The 16,719-nt window shown below is 45.5% G+C and overlaps 1 long non-coding RNA gene across 6 annotated transcripts in view; it reads right to left on the bottom strand.

Annotated features, from left to right (window-relative positions):
• The window catches only part of LOC122454503, a 65,169-nt gene that overhangs the window by 33,614 nt on the left and 14,836 nt on the right, over nucleotides 1-16,719 (bottom strand). For 2 of the 6 annotated variants that reach the window (XR_006273419.1, XR_006273421.1), the window contains exon 3: nucleotides 4,596-4,695. This is a non-coding gene — a long non-coding RNA (uncharacterized LOC122454503). Of the gene's footprint in view, nucleotides 1-428; nucleotides 1,421-2,431; nucleotides 2,675-4,595; nucleotides 4,696-16,719 lie in introns of those variants that run through there. The other 4 variants (XR_006273418.1, XR_006273423.1, XR_006273422.1 and 1 more) reach the window with 4 other exon arrangements.

Raw genomic sequence — 16,719 nt, 5'->3', positions numbered from 1 at the left:
ACTTTGAGTAATATTGTTATATCTCCTTGCAACAAAAAGTGTGGACCCCGTACCACCAGCATTGTTGTAACCTGGGAACCTATGAGAACTACAAGTACTGGTTACCACTCAAATCCACTGAATCTGAATTTATTTTTTAATAAGGGCATTCTTTACACCTTAAAGTTTGACATTCGCTGGTCCATACCATTCATTTTGTGCTGAACACAGTGGCATATCATGGACTAGGAAAATCATTAGTTCAGATGCTCTAGGTCCTTGCCTTCCAAAATGCAAGGACTTTTATTATGTGCTGTGCTTAGTCGCTCAGTCGTGTCCGACTATTTGCAACCCTATGGACTGTAGCCCACCAGGCTCCATGGGGATTCTCCAGGCAAGACTGGAGTGGGTTGCCATGCCCTTCTCTAGGAGATCTTCCCAACCTGGGAATTGAACCCCAGGCCTCCTGCATTGCAGGTGAATTCTTTACTGTCTGAGCCACTGGGGAAGGCCATTTATTAGGCTGGTGCAAAAGTAATAGTGGTTTCAGACCCTGAATTTGAAATCATTATAACTAGGTTTAAACACATCTTTATTAATCAACATAGGAACCATTATGATCAACACATTTTTGCCAATGAGAAATAGGTTTGTTTATTCCTGTAGCAAAAATAATCCATGCTTCAAGATTCAGTGAACTCTTGGAAAATATTTCATGTATCCTACTGGTTGTGGAAGCATTTTCCCCTGCAAAAAGTTGTTGAGATGCTTGAAGAAGTAGTAGTCTTGGGCAAGAATTGGGGCCATTCTGTTGACTCATGCTGGTTGCAGGTGTTGCAGTTTTCAGTGCATCTCACTGATGTGCTGAGTGTACTTCTCAGATGTAATGGTTTCACTGGGATTCAGAAAACTGTAGTGGACCAGACCAGCAGCAGACCACCAAACAATGACCATGAGCCTTCTTTGGGTGCAAGTTTGGCTTTCGGAAGTGCTTTGGAGTTTCTTCTTGGTCCAAGCACTGAGCTTGTCATCACTGGTTGTTGTATAAAATCTACTTTTCGTCACACATCATAATCCGATGGAGAAATGGTTCCTTGTTGTTGCATATGATAAGAGAACACTTCTAGATGATTTTTTTGATTTGTGGTCAGCTCACAAGACACCCATTTATCAGCTCTTTCACCTTTCCAATTTGCTTCAAGTGCCAAAAGACTATAGAAAGGTTGATGGTGAGTTCTTGGGTGACTTCTCATGTAGTTGTAAGAGGATCAGTTGGTTGTTGTCAGCTTCCAATGGTGGGCTACTACGCACGTCATCTTCAAGGCTCTTGTCTTCTTTGCAAAACTTCTTGAACCAGCACTGCACTGTATGCTCATTAGCAGTTCATATTATCGTTATTCATGTTGCCAGTTGTCTCTGCTGCTCAGTGATCCATTTTGAACTTGAATAAGAAAATTGCTCAAATTTACTTTTAATCTAACATAATTTCCCTAGTCTAAAATACATATAAAATAAACAACAAGGCACAAGTCATTAGCAAAAAGCATAAAGCAAGAAACATACTTTAAATTAATCTATATAACATAGCCACATTTATTTAAGAACATATTCCAATATCAAATGACAAAGTTCAACAATGCAAAACTGCAATTACTTTTGTACCAACCTAATATATTGCTTCTGGAGGAGGAAATGGCTATCCACTCCAGTATTCTTGCCTGGAAAATCCCATGGATGGAGGAGCCTGGTAGGCTATAGTCCATGGGGTCGCAAAGAGTCGGACACGACTGAGCGACTTCACTAATATATTGCTTTGGTTTATCAGCTTTCTATGGAGACCTGTGTCTTTCCCCTAAATTGTAATAACCTCAAAAGGCAGAGGTCATGTCTTAAAATCCTTGCACAAAATATCCTGCTTATAGTAGACATGTGTCAAGCATTCATCTGTCAACTGGTTGATTGTGACAACATTGCGTAGACATCACATAAAAGGAAGGTATGGTCTCTGTTCTATTCATAAAGAAAGCTGTATCACCGGCTGTCATTTGTATTTAGTTTTTCATGTAAATTTACAAAACAGAAAGCTGAATAACAATGTCAGATTTAGTGTCTAAACTCTCACTGGCATAACCCGCATGTTCTGAGGCTGTGTTTATGGAGAAGGTAGCTACAGTAAATAAAGAGTTGGCTGGGAAGCCCTTGTTCCTCTCAACTGCATCCAGTGCTGTATTTGAAAAGTTTTACTTCAAGGAATGATGTAAACTCTAAATCAGGAGGACTTTAAACACAAACAAACAAAACTCCAGTCAAACACAGTAACTGATTTTGTCATCCGTCATTCCAAATAGACTAGTTTATCATTCTTTTGGCATTTTAATAAAGGGTAAAGGCCTCATCAAACCTTCATGCTTGAATGAGAAATATCTTTCAATACTAGCTGGCTTGCTCTCACCTAAAGCTGGAGACTTGGCTCTTTCATGCCCCTGGGGGCTGGGAGGAACAAAAACATAACAACAAATGTTTTGTCAGTGGCCTACTAGGATCCAGTGTGGTCCACAGACCAGCAGCAGTGTCACCTGGGAGCTCCTTGGAGATGTAGAATTTAAGGTCCAAGCCCAGATCTACTGAATCAGAATCTGCATCCCAGAGATTTGTGTGGGCACCGAAAGATGAGAGTAACTGGCATAGAAGGGCTCTATAAGGACAAGATACAACATTAAAGTCAAGATCTCAGTGATAAAAAGAAGGAGCCTGCTATCTGGCTGGTCAGGAGCAGAGTAGTCAAGCACAGGAAATAAAGTTTATTGGCCCAAGACCTGAACTGGGGAGAAAAGGAAGAAGGCCAGTGTGGTTGGAGCAAGCACGAGAGAGGCAGATGGTAAGAGAAGTAAAAATCAGAAATAGGAGACTGATCTATTATTCAAGGAGTCTGTCCTTCCTTGAAGACACTGTTGGGGAGATGGGTTTTTTTCTGAGAGCAAAGCAAGGCACCGATAGATTTCAGGCAGGGAAGAATCATGATCTGATTCAGATTTGGGATATGCTTTTGAGATAAAAATCCTCAGGCTTACTTGATGAATTGGATGTGGGGTGGGAGTCAAGTCTGTGAGTCGAGTATGATAAGACAGAACTTGAGAAGAATTCCTTGATTTTTGGAAGATTATGAAATAGCGGGTAACAATTAGTCAACGCCATTTCACCTGCCTTCACTAATCAAGGTCATTTTAAGACCTACCTGTCCTTAAGCTAGGTTGGGAAGATCCCCTGGAGAAGGAAATGGCAACCCACTCCAGTACTCTTGCCTGGAAAATCCCATGGACAGAGGAGCCTGGTAGGCTACAGTCCATGGGGTCACAAAGAGTCGGACATGACTGAGTGACTTTACCTTGCCCTTAAGCACATGTGGCCTAAACAAGAAGAGGTTTGCCCAAGTTGTTTTCCAGGAATTGGAGTCGGCTGTGTCTAACTGAAGCTGAGCTGGTTAAGACTGGATAGGACCATGACCCTCCACCTGGGCATGCATGAGTGTCTTTCTGTGACTTTTTGACATCAGGGGGCTGAAACTCCACCCTCCGATCGTGCTAAGCGCCTCCATTTTAGAAAATGCTGATCCCTGGAGCTTAGTTACACCTGAGCAGAGTGATGACTATTGCAGCTTTTCCCAATCCTTTCCCCATCTTCCCCATGCCTGAGACCACTGTACGTCGTCACTCACTATTCTATAAATACCCTGAGTCCTTGCCTTTGCAGAGGAAGGTGTCAGTCTTGTTCTACTGCCTTCTCGGTTGCTGCTGAAGCTCAGTGTCTTAACATTTTAGTTTGCTGTCCACCAGGCCAAACATTCCTGGTTACAGCACTACTTGTTAAGATGGGGATACCAGAGGAAGAGAGTGTGGAGTGGAGGCAAGGGAGGGGAATGGAAAGTTAAACTTCAGGTGCTATGAGACGTCCACATCAGGGGGGACTTGGCAGCTGGATAGCAGATCTGAAGATGAAGGCAGAGCAGACCCAGAGATATGAGCCTGGAATCTCTAGACTCTCAGCTGCCATGTTGTCCTCAATTTTTAAGTTGCAGGCAAAGGGCCCTTCAGCAGACTGTCAAAAACCTAGTTCCAGTGACGTTATGTCATTCTCAGTGTTATCCTCGGTATTCTGTGGGAATACAGAAGCTCCACCTTTCTACAAGGCCATGAAGCCAACAGTTGCAGTGCTTGAGACTTGCTCAGAAGTAAACAGAGATAGGCTCTGAGCATGCAACATTTTGAAATCCTGTTTATCCTTAATTTATCCATAACTCCCCTGAGTGTGATTATTCACATTCCCAGACCACAGCAAATTAGACTTGTCTGTGGCCTTGTTTATTGTTTTTCTCTCCTGCCAGCAGGACCACCCCGTGGGGACTGAGTCGTGGCCACTGCGGGCACATAGTGAACACTCAAACACAGGCCTCGAGCAAGCGTGCGGTGAGCGGGGAAGGTTTCTAGAGACAAGTACAGCAAGACAGTGACAAGCAAAGTCTGGTGTCCAGGGAATCGTTAGAAAAACTGTAGAGCTCAATAAATCTAAGACCCCAAGACATTTACCTAGGAATTTTCCCAGTGCAGCTTATAACTCACCAGACTCTGACGTCATTGCTTCTCTGTCGGCCAGTAAAATTATCCACGTTGACGGTGATGATGCTGAGTCATCAAGAAGAGATTGAAATATGTTCAGTCACTAGATTTAAAACGACAAGAAATATGAACTCTTCAAAGTCTCTTTTTCAAAATAATGGTTGAGATGAATACTTTGGGCCTGGAAGTCTTAGGATAACCTCACAACAGGTATAAATGGAAAACGTTATCACCCTCTGATACTACCTTATAAAAGTATAAATGGAAAATGTTATCACCCTCTGATACTATCTTATAAAAGAGACAAACCACCCTGTTCTTCATAAACAATTACCTTCTGCAAACTGTAGTCAATTTACGTTTGTGATGAGTACAAGTTTCTTATTACCTACAATGTCACTGAAGATAATCAAAACTTTTTTGGAAAAATTATAGACACTTGTTCTGTGCTAACGAGGGCATTCTCCTTCTGAACATGGTTACCACACAAACAGAAGAAGGTTGGAGGTGTCTGCCAGAGAGTAAACAAAAGCAACACAGCTCCTGAGGACAGATAAGCAAAGGGAAGGGAACCATGAGCTTTCCCCCTGGAAAGCCTGGCTGAGGCAGCTGGGAGCACAAGCTGTATTCTTGCAATTCCCGGGCTGGGAGCAAGCCTGCATGTGCCTACACCGTGGCTGCTCAAGGAGAGCCCCAACAGGAGAGGACAGATAAAGACACGTTTCTTTCCTACTTTGGAAGGGTGAGGATGAGAGCTAGGGTGCGGGCAGTTTCAGTCCTGTGAGCTTTCTCACCTGTAAGAGGTCAGAATGGGTGTGTTAAGATGGCCATCTTTGAAGAAACCACCTGAAACTTTGTCATCATGGAAATATTGAGTTTGGGATGATGGTCTAAAGCCAGGTTGTGTGTGCATGTGCATCACTTCAATCGTGTCTGACTCTTTGTGACCCCTGTAGGGACTGTAGGCCTGCCAGGCCCCTCTGTCCATGGGATGTTCTGGGCAAGAATGTTGGAGCAGGTTGCCATTTCCCCCTCCAGGCGATCTTCCTGACCCGGGGATCAAACACGTGTCTCCTGCATTGGCAGATGGATGGATTCTTTACCACTGAGCCACCTGAGTGAGTGAGTGAGTGAAAGTCACTGAGTCATGTCCGACTCTTTGCGACCACATGGACTGTCTGTGGAACTCTCCAGGCCAGAATACTGGAGTGGGTAGCCTTATCCCCTCTCCAGGGCATCTTCCAGAGCCAGGAGTCGAACCAGGGTCTCCTGCATTGCAGGCAGATTCTTTACCAACTGAGCTGTCAGGGAAGCCCCTGAGCCACCTGGGAAGCCCCCTAATGCCAGGTTTTAAAACCAAAGTGAAAGTCACTCAGTTGTGTCCACCTCTTTGCGACCCCATTGATAATAGAGTCCATGGAATTCTCCAGGCCAGAATACTGGAGTGGGTAGCCGTTCCCTTCTCCAGGGGATCTTCCCAACCCAGGGATTGAACCCAGGTCCCCCACACTGCAGGCAGATTCTTTTTTTTTTTTTAAGTAATTTATTTTTTAATTGAAGGGTAATTGCTTTACAGAATTTTGTTGTTTTCTGTCAAAGCTCAACATGAATCAGCCGTAGGTATACATATATCCCCTCCCTCTTGAACCTCCCTCCTCATCCCACACCTTTAGGTTGATACAGAGCCCCAGTTTGAGTTTCCTGAGACATACAGCAAATTCCCGTTATCTGGCTGTTTTACCTATGGTAATATAAGTTTCCATGTTACTTTCTCGGTACATCTCACCCCCCGCCCCTCTCTCCATGTCCATACGTCTATTCTCTATGTCTGTTTCTCCATTCAGTTGGGTTGCTCAGTTGTGTCCGACTCTTTGCGACCCCATGGACTGCAGCACACCAAGCTTCCCTGTCCATCGCCAACTCCTGGAGCTTGCTCAAACTCATGTCCATTGAGTCGGTTATGCAGGCAGATTCTCTACCAGCTAATGCCAGGTTAGCACAGATGCAAGAAGGCTCCCCTTGAAAGATGCTTACTAAGCTCTCCTCAGTAGCATTAGTCACAACACACACACACACACACACACACACACACACACTCACTCCTGAGGGCTGAGACTGTGTTCTACTGCAGGAAATCTAGGCTTCGTTTGGGGGCTGTAGGTGAGATAGGGGTTTGAGAAGCAGTTGTTTATTTCTGTCTCACCTTTTGACAGTATTTGTTAGCAATTTGGAAGTTCAAATGTTTGAGGTCCAGGCCCATTGGACAGCACAGGGATGTGTGCTTCCCAACATCCCTGCCAGGTTGGCATTAGGTACAAGTGTGCATGTACTATGCAGTTCAGAATGACTACACCTCTAGCCACAGTGACTCACTGAAATCAAAAATAGAATCTCCTGAAGAACTACATCTAGGGGGAAAAGATCTGTCAACTCCCAATAAAAGAGGCCCACTGGAGCATGAGCTATAATCATAATAAAAGCTAATGATAATCCCCAGTAAAACTTTATAGAGAACTTCTGTGCTAGCACAACGTTAAAGCATCTTAATGGACCATCTCGTCTAAACTCCATGGCCCCGCACAGAAGGCACTATTAGCTCTGCACTGGCAGCTGGGAAGATGGGATAGCCAGGGAGAAGGCTCCGGCAGTAGCTCAGGTGAGAGAGGAGGGTAGCAGTGTGGGCGGTGAGGCGTGGAGAGGAGGAGGCTTTCCTGAGGTCTCGGGACAGCAGCTGGTTGGGGAGCAGCGCTCCCACGGCCTCCCTCTGGGGGGCCCAGGCTGGGCTCTTGGTGGGCTCCAGGGTTGTATACTGAATGCGTCAGGCCCCCAGGCCGATCCCTAAGCTCATGGAGCTAAATAAAGTGAAATATGGAAGACAGGCAATTAATAGGGCAAAGAGAGCCTTTTCAATTCTTCTCATAACAGCTGGGCCAAAATGTCAAGTTTTATACATATCAGAATATGGTGCTTTGAGTATTAAAATACCTCCAGATACACAGACATGTCTTTATGGTTACTCGGGGAAAAGAAGTTTGATAAGAGAGAGCTACCACGCCCAGGAGTGAAAAAAAAGGTCTGAAACTCTAAACTTTTGTGAAGCTGGCTAAGAGCCAAATGTCAGCATTTTTCACCTCTTTTCCCATATGGCAGGAGGCATTTCACACTGCTTTCCATAATTTCAATAAATCTGGTAAGTGATATGAGTACTCTGCATGCCAAGAGACATTTAATATGTGTATCAAAATAGATGTCTAGGTTGGCTTGTGACAAGAACCAGATTTCAGCAGCTGAAGTGAACAAATGTGGCCTGGCTCTGGCTCAGCGAATGGGCGCACAAGATTCAGGATCACTTTCTGCTTATTTTCTTTTTCCTTCAGTTTTTAGTTATGTTTCTTTTAGGTTTGCTTATTCTCTAAAAAACCTCTGACCATCTTGATTTCTTCATATTAGCATTCCCTTCATTACTTAGAGCCTTACCGGGCACTGTTGCCAGCTGATGATAAGGGCAGGAAGACCCAGGAATTCATTCCTCCAACCAGTCAATATTTAGTGAGCTCCAGCCCTGTGCCAGAAATTGTTTTGGGTACTGGGGACAATGTAGTGAGCAAAAGAAAGCTCCTTGCTCACACAGAAAGACTGACAGTAAACAAGTGAACAAGCTCATGCAATATGTCAAGTGATGATGAATAAAGAAAATAGGGTAGGATGGATAGGGAGTGATTGGGCCAAAGTCCTCCATGACAAAAACACCATTTTAGCAGAGACTATTAAAAAAAGGGGGTGGGGGGGGGGAGAGCCCTGCTAGTGAGGGAGCATAACAAGTGCAAAGACCCTGGGGTACAGACTTGTCGGGAAGCCAGTGAGGCCACCAGACCAGCAAGAGAGAAGGTCAGAGTTTGCTAGGCTCAATGGGCCCAACTAAGGACTTTCGATTTTATTGAGTGAGATGGAAAGCTATTGCTGGGTTTTGAACGGAAAAGGGATGTGGACTGACTTACATTTTCACAGTTTTCTTTGGCTCCTGTTGGAGAATCTATTGATTGTGGGGTGGGAGGAAGCAAGTAGGGAAGAGGGAGGCTTCTTGCAGAAGTCAGCCTAATGATGACAATGACTGGAGCTTTCTTGAAAGCAAGGACTACAGAAATTGCTGATAAGATGTTCAGTGTGAAGTTAAGATAATTTCATGTTTTTGTTTTTGTTTTTTTTTTTTAATTTTGGTTACAACTACAAACTTGGCAATCGAAATATATTGCCTACAACAAAAAAGATGGTTATATCCCAGCTGACAGCCCATTTTGTGTGGTATTTTGTGCACATTTCAATCCGTCAGCAGGGTGATTGGAGCCCAGAGTTTGAGGCAATGGGGCCATGCTGGCACTGAGCTCTCATCACAGGTTGTTCTGGAGGGTCCCGAGGAGACCTGTTCCTTTTAAATTTCCATGAAGTAATTATTAAAGATGAAAATGGATGGCTCTTCTCTGGAGCTCTTTTAAACGGGTGACTCTAATTTGAACTGTCCTGTTGTAACATGATCCTTATAGAAAAGTCAGGAAAGAGCAAGCCAATTTTCACACGAATTTACAAAATTGTCCATTTAGGTGTCAAACGGGCAAGCTAAACTCTGTGGATAAGCTGCCTTTGTTTCTCCAGGGAATGACACTAGTTTTCCATGTGTTAAACAATACAGAGGCGGATGGAAGAAGAGGTGAAGACCTTTGCCAGTGCTTGTCTACACCTTAAGCCCACTTAGAGGCTTGTTGTCCATTTTAACCCGAGCAAGTAGCCTGGAGCTCCTTCGAGGTGGGTCCTATATGCTAATCATTTAGACACAAGCAAGGTCGGTTGTTCCAGCTGACTTTGATTTTCCCTCTGGGTGATTGAACACACTCCTCCTCTCTGGGCAATTACCCATATGCTCAGGAGCAGATCTAAGCCAGGGGAATACGGAGAGAAGCCAGCAGCTTCTGGGGACCACCTCCCCTTCCCACCTCTGCTGACCTCTGCTACTGAGGACCAGAGCACCAGCTGCAGAAGGCCCATTGCCTGGTGGTTTCTGGCCTTTCTGATCCCCCAAGGAGGACTGTGAGTAGAACCGGAGGTCCCAGTCACTGGAGTTTTCTTCCCTCCCCCAGGGAGGAGGGCAGAACCACACAGGGAGGGTACAGAGATGAGCTCTTCTGAGGGAGCTTATTATTTTGGCCTCACAGACTCCTCCTTTGATCCACTTCATGCTTGTTTCAGGAAGTGCATACACAGGAGCTTCAAAAGGCCGTGGGGCAACCCAGGGAGCTGGCCTAGGGAGTGGGAATGGGGCTCTCTGGGATACACCACATGCTGCTGGCATTGACTCAGGGCTGCTTCCACTACATGTGTTCTTCTAGAACCAGGTATGGTGGCTTGAGGAAGAGATGACGGTGGTTGAGTAGTTGGGGCAGGGGGAGGCCTGGGAGGAGTTGGTTGGGGAGAGCTCACAATGAACTCAGTGTCTCTGCCCCTGTGGATCTTAGTGGGACTACATGGATCCCAGAGACCTTTGCCCTTACCTGGGCAGACATGAAAAAGATGCAAGGGACTTCCATAACCTTTTGCTAAGCATCCCAGGGGGAAGCTCTAAGAACACCTAATCACCAGGTCACATACTAATACTGCAACCCAAGTGTCTGCCTTCCTGATAACTTGCAGGTCTTCTCATTTTCTGAGGTCCTTAATGTTCAAATACAGCGGCCTGATCTTTCCCCTTCTAACATACTATGGCAGTCCAGATCCACCCACTACCCTTTTCCTTCTTTTTTCCAGCATCCTTTCTGGAGGTTGGTAGTGTTCCTTTCGGTCCTGAGATGGTTCACACTGACCTGGTTCCCTGCTGTCTCCTGGCTCCTAGGCATCATTCTTGGCTCCTGTAGCTCCTGTCCTCACTTGGTACCACTTCTGCCAACTCTAGCCCCAGCTGCTCTTCCTTCATCCCTCAAGACACCACTCTCTAAGGTATCCTGAAAGGCAGACACTGCTACAAAGTTCTGATGGTGAAGAAGAGAATTACATTGCAGGGAAAACAAAGGTCCAAAACACAAGAGGCCTCGAGTGAACCAGCCTTTTTTCAGCTCAGCCTCCCTGTCCTGAAGCTTCTCTCTCTTGAGAACCTTCTCCATTCCACTTTTGTCACTTGTCCTGGACTGTCTGGAAAAGCCAAAGTTCTGTTAGTGTGGTGAAAAAGGCAATTAAGTTCTCTGGTTCAACTTGGCCTAGGCTCTAGCCCAGGGAGGCCAGGAGTGCTCATTGCCCATGCCCACGGGAGCTCATTAAGGTCATGGTGGACGTGGAATAAAGGGCCTGTCTTGCCAGACTCGCAGCGTGTGCTCTGAACCACTACCCCACACTGCCTACTTTCCCTCCCTCTCCAGGCTCAGCAGGGAAATGCAGAGACAACAAAGGAAAGCTGAGGAGGAAAGCCTCTCCCCCCAGCTCTCTTTGTAAGGCAGAAGTTGCCGAGAAGAAGCAAACATTTCATCCAAAGGAACACACCCCATGTCTGCACACCCTCATTAGCTCTCTGCCTGGACCTTTATTTGCCACAACTCCAGCCGTGGTCAAACCGAGAGATCAGACCAAGTCTGGCTCCAGTGTTTTGTGTAGGAACTGCTTGGAGCCCAGACAGCTCCAGCTGAGCTGCTGAAGTCCTAGCATTGGTCACACCCGCTCCGTGGTAACTGGTGGCTGCCAGCAGTGTCCTGCTGAATTGTTCCCTGGTCTTTCTCTGCTCAGTTCCTGTGCTCCAGCTCTGAGTTTATAAATGTTTACCATACACAGACCAAGCAAATGTGTATAGTGAACCTTCACACAGAACCCAGGAAAGCTCCCTTTTAATCCAGAAAAGTGTCCTGGCAAAAGGGGAAAAAAAGCCCACGGTGTTCACCGTGTGCTCAGCAGGCTGCCTGCTGCCTGCACCCCGACTGGCTCTTTGTAAAGGCAGTGGAGGCCCGGCTACAGCAAAGTGTCCATGTCTGTGGTCTTTGTGGAGTTTTCACAGTGAGGACCTTTATTCAGAGAGAGTCCTGTAATCTTTCACTAGTCCCATAAATCTGAAAACTGCAGACGTCAAAGAGGATTAGGTCACTTCGGGGGCTCCTGACTGAAGTTTAAGAAAGGGAGAGAGAAAAAAAAAAAAAAAAAAGCATGTTATATACAGTGATAGAAGCAGGGAGGTGGGGGAAATGTTATGAATTGTGTTCTGAAAAATTCAGCTCAACAGTTCTAATAGGGCCAATATTTAGGCTACAATATTTGGCTGGATCTGTTATGCAATTCATCTTCAGCAGGCAGACAACACATAATCTGACCCAGAGCCAATTTTTTTTAAATAGAGTTAAATTAGTCACTATTTATAAGCCTAAGAGATTTCAAAAAGGCTATTTAAGGAGGGGGCCATTAGTTTTTCCTACTGATATGTTTGCCTTTCCATCATGCTGGATTGCTTTTGTTTGACTGTGGTTTCTGAGTCAAATAGTGGGCAGTATTGGGCAGGGTAATTTCAGCTGTCTGAGTACTCGGATCATTCATCCTTAAAATGGGGGTTACAGATTGGGAAACTCTAGGCTGAGCAAACATTTGTGGGTTGGCATAACAATGGAAGAGAACTTCATTCCCCAGTATGGCTTGAATCCCTTTCCCACATTTCTTTCCACAGTAGATCTAGATCTAAAGGAAGAGATGCCCCCCAAGTTACCTGATCCAACACCTGCTGTGACACAGATGCTAAAGCTTCCTAGAGACCCACTCCTTAACCTCCTACCCAGCTTTTCCCAAACCACCCATCCTTTCTTATTCCTTTCTATCCAAGTTCACCTTCAGCAAACAAATATTGGTGACCCTAGGGAAGATGAGAGCAGTGGTAAAGAACCCGCCTGCCAATGAAGATGCGAGTTAGATGCCTGGGCCAGGAAGATACCTTGGAGGAGGGCATGGCAACCCACTCCAGTATTCTTGCCTGGGGAATCCTGTGGGCAGAGGATCCTGGCGGGCTACAGTCTGTGGGGTCGCAAAGAGTTGGACATGACTGAAGCCGCTTAGTACTCACGCAGACGGGGATGAACATCACAGAGTCAGTGTTCAGCTGAATGATCTGAGCAATCATTTGTTAAGAAACCACCTTTTACAAAGCAGACAGCAAGAGAAGTGGAGAATTCACAGCCATAAAAAGGATACCTGATTTAGGGATAGAACTCAGCTCCCCTTATGTCTACCAAGAAGAGACAGCCGGAAGGGAGACACTGGTCTGTGAGGGTGGAAGCCCGGTATGGCGGGCTGAACCCGCCACCCTGTGGTGCCAACAAGATCACTCACCTGCCCCTCACTGGCCAAAGACCAGATCCCAGAGCTGCGCTCTCAGGCCAAAGGTGCTCCAGGAGCCAGCGTTTCTGACCGTTTCTCCCCACTCACCTCCCCTCGTGGCTCCTGACTGAAGAGCTTTGTGCGCTCCTAGTGCAACGGCACCCACTCCAGTGCTCTTGCCTGGAGAATCCCAGGGACGGGGGTGCCTGGTGGGCTGCAGTCCATGGGGTCGCTACGAGTCGGACACGACTGAGCGACTTCAGTTTCACTTTTCACTTTCATGCATTGGAGAAGGAAATGGCAACCCACTCCAGTGTTCTTGCCTGGAGAATCCCGGGGACGGGGGAGCCTGGTGGGCTGCCGTCTATGGGGTCGCACAGAGTCGGACACGACTGAAGTGACTTAGCAGCAGCAGCAGCAGTGCTCAGTGACCATAAATCACTCTACCAAAATGCCTGATTTGCACCCAGATTTTTTCCCATCTTCTAGAGGGCTTCATCCAAACACATGTAAGTTACAGGACTCAGGAAAGAAGTAATTGGCAACTTTCTTGACCACAGAAAAAATAACAATGCCTCCCTGCCCCCTCCTCCCAGGTACTTTCTCTCATTGCCATTACTGTGCCCTCCCTGCACCGGCTCTGGTCCAGGACCCTTCCTCTTTTTTTTTTTTTTTTACTACAAAAAAATCAGTGAATTTTGTTGAATGTAAATTTTGCCTCAGAAATTGGTTTTAAAGGAAAGAATGATAGGTCCCAATCGTTGATTTCACATTAAAATCGCTGGGGAGATTTTATTTTATTTTATTTTTTTTGCTTATCTATTTTTTTTCCTTTATTTATTTATTTTTTTTCCAGTGGGTTTTGTCATACATTGATATGAATCAGCCATAGATTTACACGTATTCCCCATCCCGATCCCCCCTCCCACCTCCCTCTCCACCCGATTCCTCTGGGTCTTCCCAGTGCACCAGGCCCGAGCACTTGTCTCATGCATCCTACCTGGGCTGGTGATCTGTTTCACCATAGATAATATACATGCTGTTCTTTTGAAACATCCCACCCTCACCTTCTCTCACAGAGTTCAAAATCTGTTCTGTACTTCTGTGTCTCTTTTTCTGTTTTGCATATAGGGTTATCGTTACCATCTTTCTAAATTCCATATATATGTGTTAGTATGCTGTAATGTTCTTTATCTTTCTGGCTTACTTCACTCTGTATAATGGGCTCCAGTTTCATCCATCTCATTAGAACTGGTTCAAATGAATTCTTTTTAACGGCTGAGTAATATTCCCTGGTGTATATGTACCACAGCTCAGGACCCTTCCTCTTGCTCTGTTCTCAGGATCCCCTCATCTTCCTGTCTCCATCACACAAGAGCCCAGAAAGCTTCCCCGTTTGCCCCCTCAGAGTTAGGTGATAAATTTACGAAGTGCAAAATAAAGAGCCACGTCATGTAGATACAGTGTTTTATCTCCCATTCTACATTCCAGAATGCTATCACTAACAATAAAAGCTGTGAGCACTGATTCAAACCAACTTTGTCATGCATTGTCTCAAACCTGCCACAAATTACCTGTGCGACCTTTAGCAAATTACAACCTTCAATTATCACTTTCTCACCTATTTCTTATCTATTAATACAAAAATGGGGATGATAATAGGAACCTATATGGTGACATTTGTTGGGCGCTTCCTGAGTCTCTGGACAAAGGGGAACCCCAGATGAACAGGGAGAGCCCCAAATGAGGAAGGTGAGATGCCTGCCTTTAGGAAGCTAGTCAAGAGGACTCTGTACAGAGGATGGCCATCCCCCATCAGAAAAGTTGCCCACTCTTGCACTAAACGAAAAGTCAGTACCTAAGAACTTGAGAATATTATTAATATCATTTTGGTTGGAAAGCTACTTGCAGAGTAAAAATCCATCTTATATTTTAACAATAGAGATAATTGAGAATTATTTGAAAAAACTTGCACTGTTTTCCAATTATAACTGTAAAATAGGGCAAATGTAGCAAGCTTTGAAACTCTGTAATATTGGAATTTGGGGGTGAAATATTTCTTGTGTTAGACCAGTGTATTTAAAATAAGAACACTGATCAGTAGATAAGATGAAGCAATTCCTAAAACAGCATTCTCTGAGTCAGACAAAAGACAAAAGAACTAATAACATTCTTGAAGCTCTGAATGTAGATTCAGAGTTTCTATGTCACAGGTATTTTCCTTGTACTTGCCAAGGTAGACACTTGCCAAGACTGAACCAACTCCAGCAGGAAATAAAGGAAAAAGCTACCCATGGTTTTACTATAACTGAGTGAGAATCTGGATGGGAGGAGAAGACAGACACAGGAAAAGATGCAGTCCAATATGGTGGCACCAGAAGACTGAGGAGGGCCCTGGATATCAGGAAGGGCTTTCGGCAATGGATTACAAGAGGAGCTGGGCCTGTCGGATGGTGGATTGTGGATGTTTGTGCCACAGGAAGCAGAATTAGGAAGAGGAAGTAGGCTTCCCTCATAGCTCAGTTGGTAAAGAATCTGCCTGCAATGCAGGAGACCCCAGTTCGACTCTTGGGTCGGGAAGCTCCCCTTGTGAAGGAATAGGCTACCCTCTCCAGTATTCTTGGGCTTCCCTTGTGGCTCAGCTGGTAAAGAATCCACCAGCAATGCAGGAGACCTGGGTTCAATCCCTGGGTTGGGAAGATCCCCTGGAGAAGGCTACCCACTCCAGTATTCTGGCCTGGAGAATTCTATGGACTGAGTGACTTTGACTTTGACTCTGAAGCAATTGGCACCTGGCCCTAGGAGGCCCGTACAATCTAGTGTCTGGCTGCCTCTGGCCTCTTCCCACAACTCTCCCCTTGCTCACCACAGTCCAGCCCCTCCAGCCAATACACTTTCTCCACCTGCTGGGAAGTTTATCTCAGGGCTTCTGCACTTGCTGCCATCTCTTCCCAGATCTACATGGATACACGCACCCTTCCTTCAGGTCCATGTCTGAATTCATCTCCAGAGAAGCCTCCCCTGTCCTTTCTCACCTCCCCTCAATGCTCCTTCTCCCTCTTCCCTGGTTTCGTTTTCCCCATAGCATTTGTCACCGTTTGACATAGTCTATGGTTTGTTGACTTTTGGTCATTGCCCATCTCTCCCTCATGAATGGGAGAGCGGAGAACTGTGTCCTCTGCGCACTGCTCCTAGAACACTGTGGGGCACATGGTGGCCTCTCCCTGAGTATCTGGGGACTGGATGAATGCTGCTGTATTAACTGGAACTAACCATCAGCCTTCTCCCCAAATATTTTCCACTCAGTAGCCCAGTGGATTTTTTCTATGGCAACAGAGCTCTGAATATCGTAAACATCAACTGGAAAATGTCATGTGTTTTACCAGCATTTGCTCTATTTCCAAACCTGCTAAACAACATCTACTCCATTAATCAAGCAATATCATTATTTGTAACATTTCTGCAGAATAACCACTAAGAACATCACCAGCTACATAAAAGCCCCTTATTCTCCAACATTTCTGTAAAGAATATGTTTTGTCATTGTACAAGTGGCCTACATTCCTAGGCAATTTGGTAAATAAGGCACTTCTTTGGAGGCAATGTGGAGTCTACTACCCCTTTGAAGAAAATCCAACAACTTGTAATATCATGGTCAAGTAGTCCAGCTTTCACCAAGTTCCTTGCAGACTGTGTCATCCATTCTGTGGTGAATGCCTTTCATCAAGGAACCAAAGTTTCTTTGGAGCTTTCCCAGCAAGCACACATGGGGCTGTATGGGGTTCTTCTGCTCCCTAGA

The sequence above is a fragment of the Cervus canadensis genome, chromosome 16, assembly GCF_019320065.1.
Source record: "Cervus canadensis isolate Bull #8, Minnesota chromosome 16, ASM1932006v1, whole genome shotgun sequence".
NCBI classification, from domain to species: domain Eukaryota; kingdom Metazoa; phylum Chordata; class Mammalia; order Artiodactyla; family Cervidae; genus Cervus; species Cervus canadensis.
Note: the sequence above shows the minus strand (reverse complement) of the source record. Positions and strands in the feature narration are given on the sequence as shown.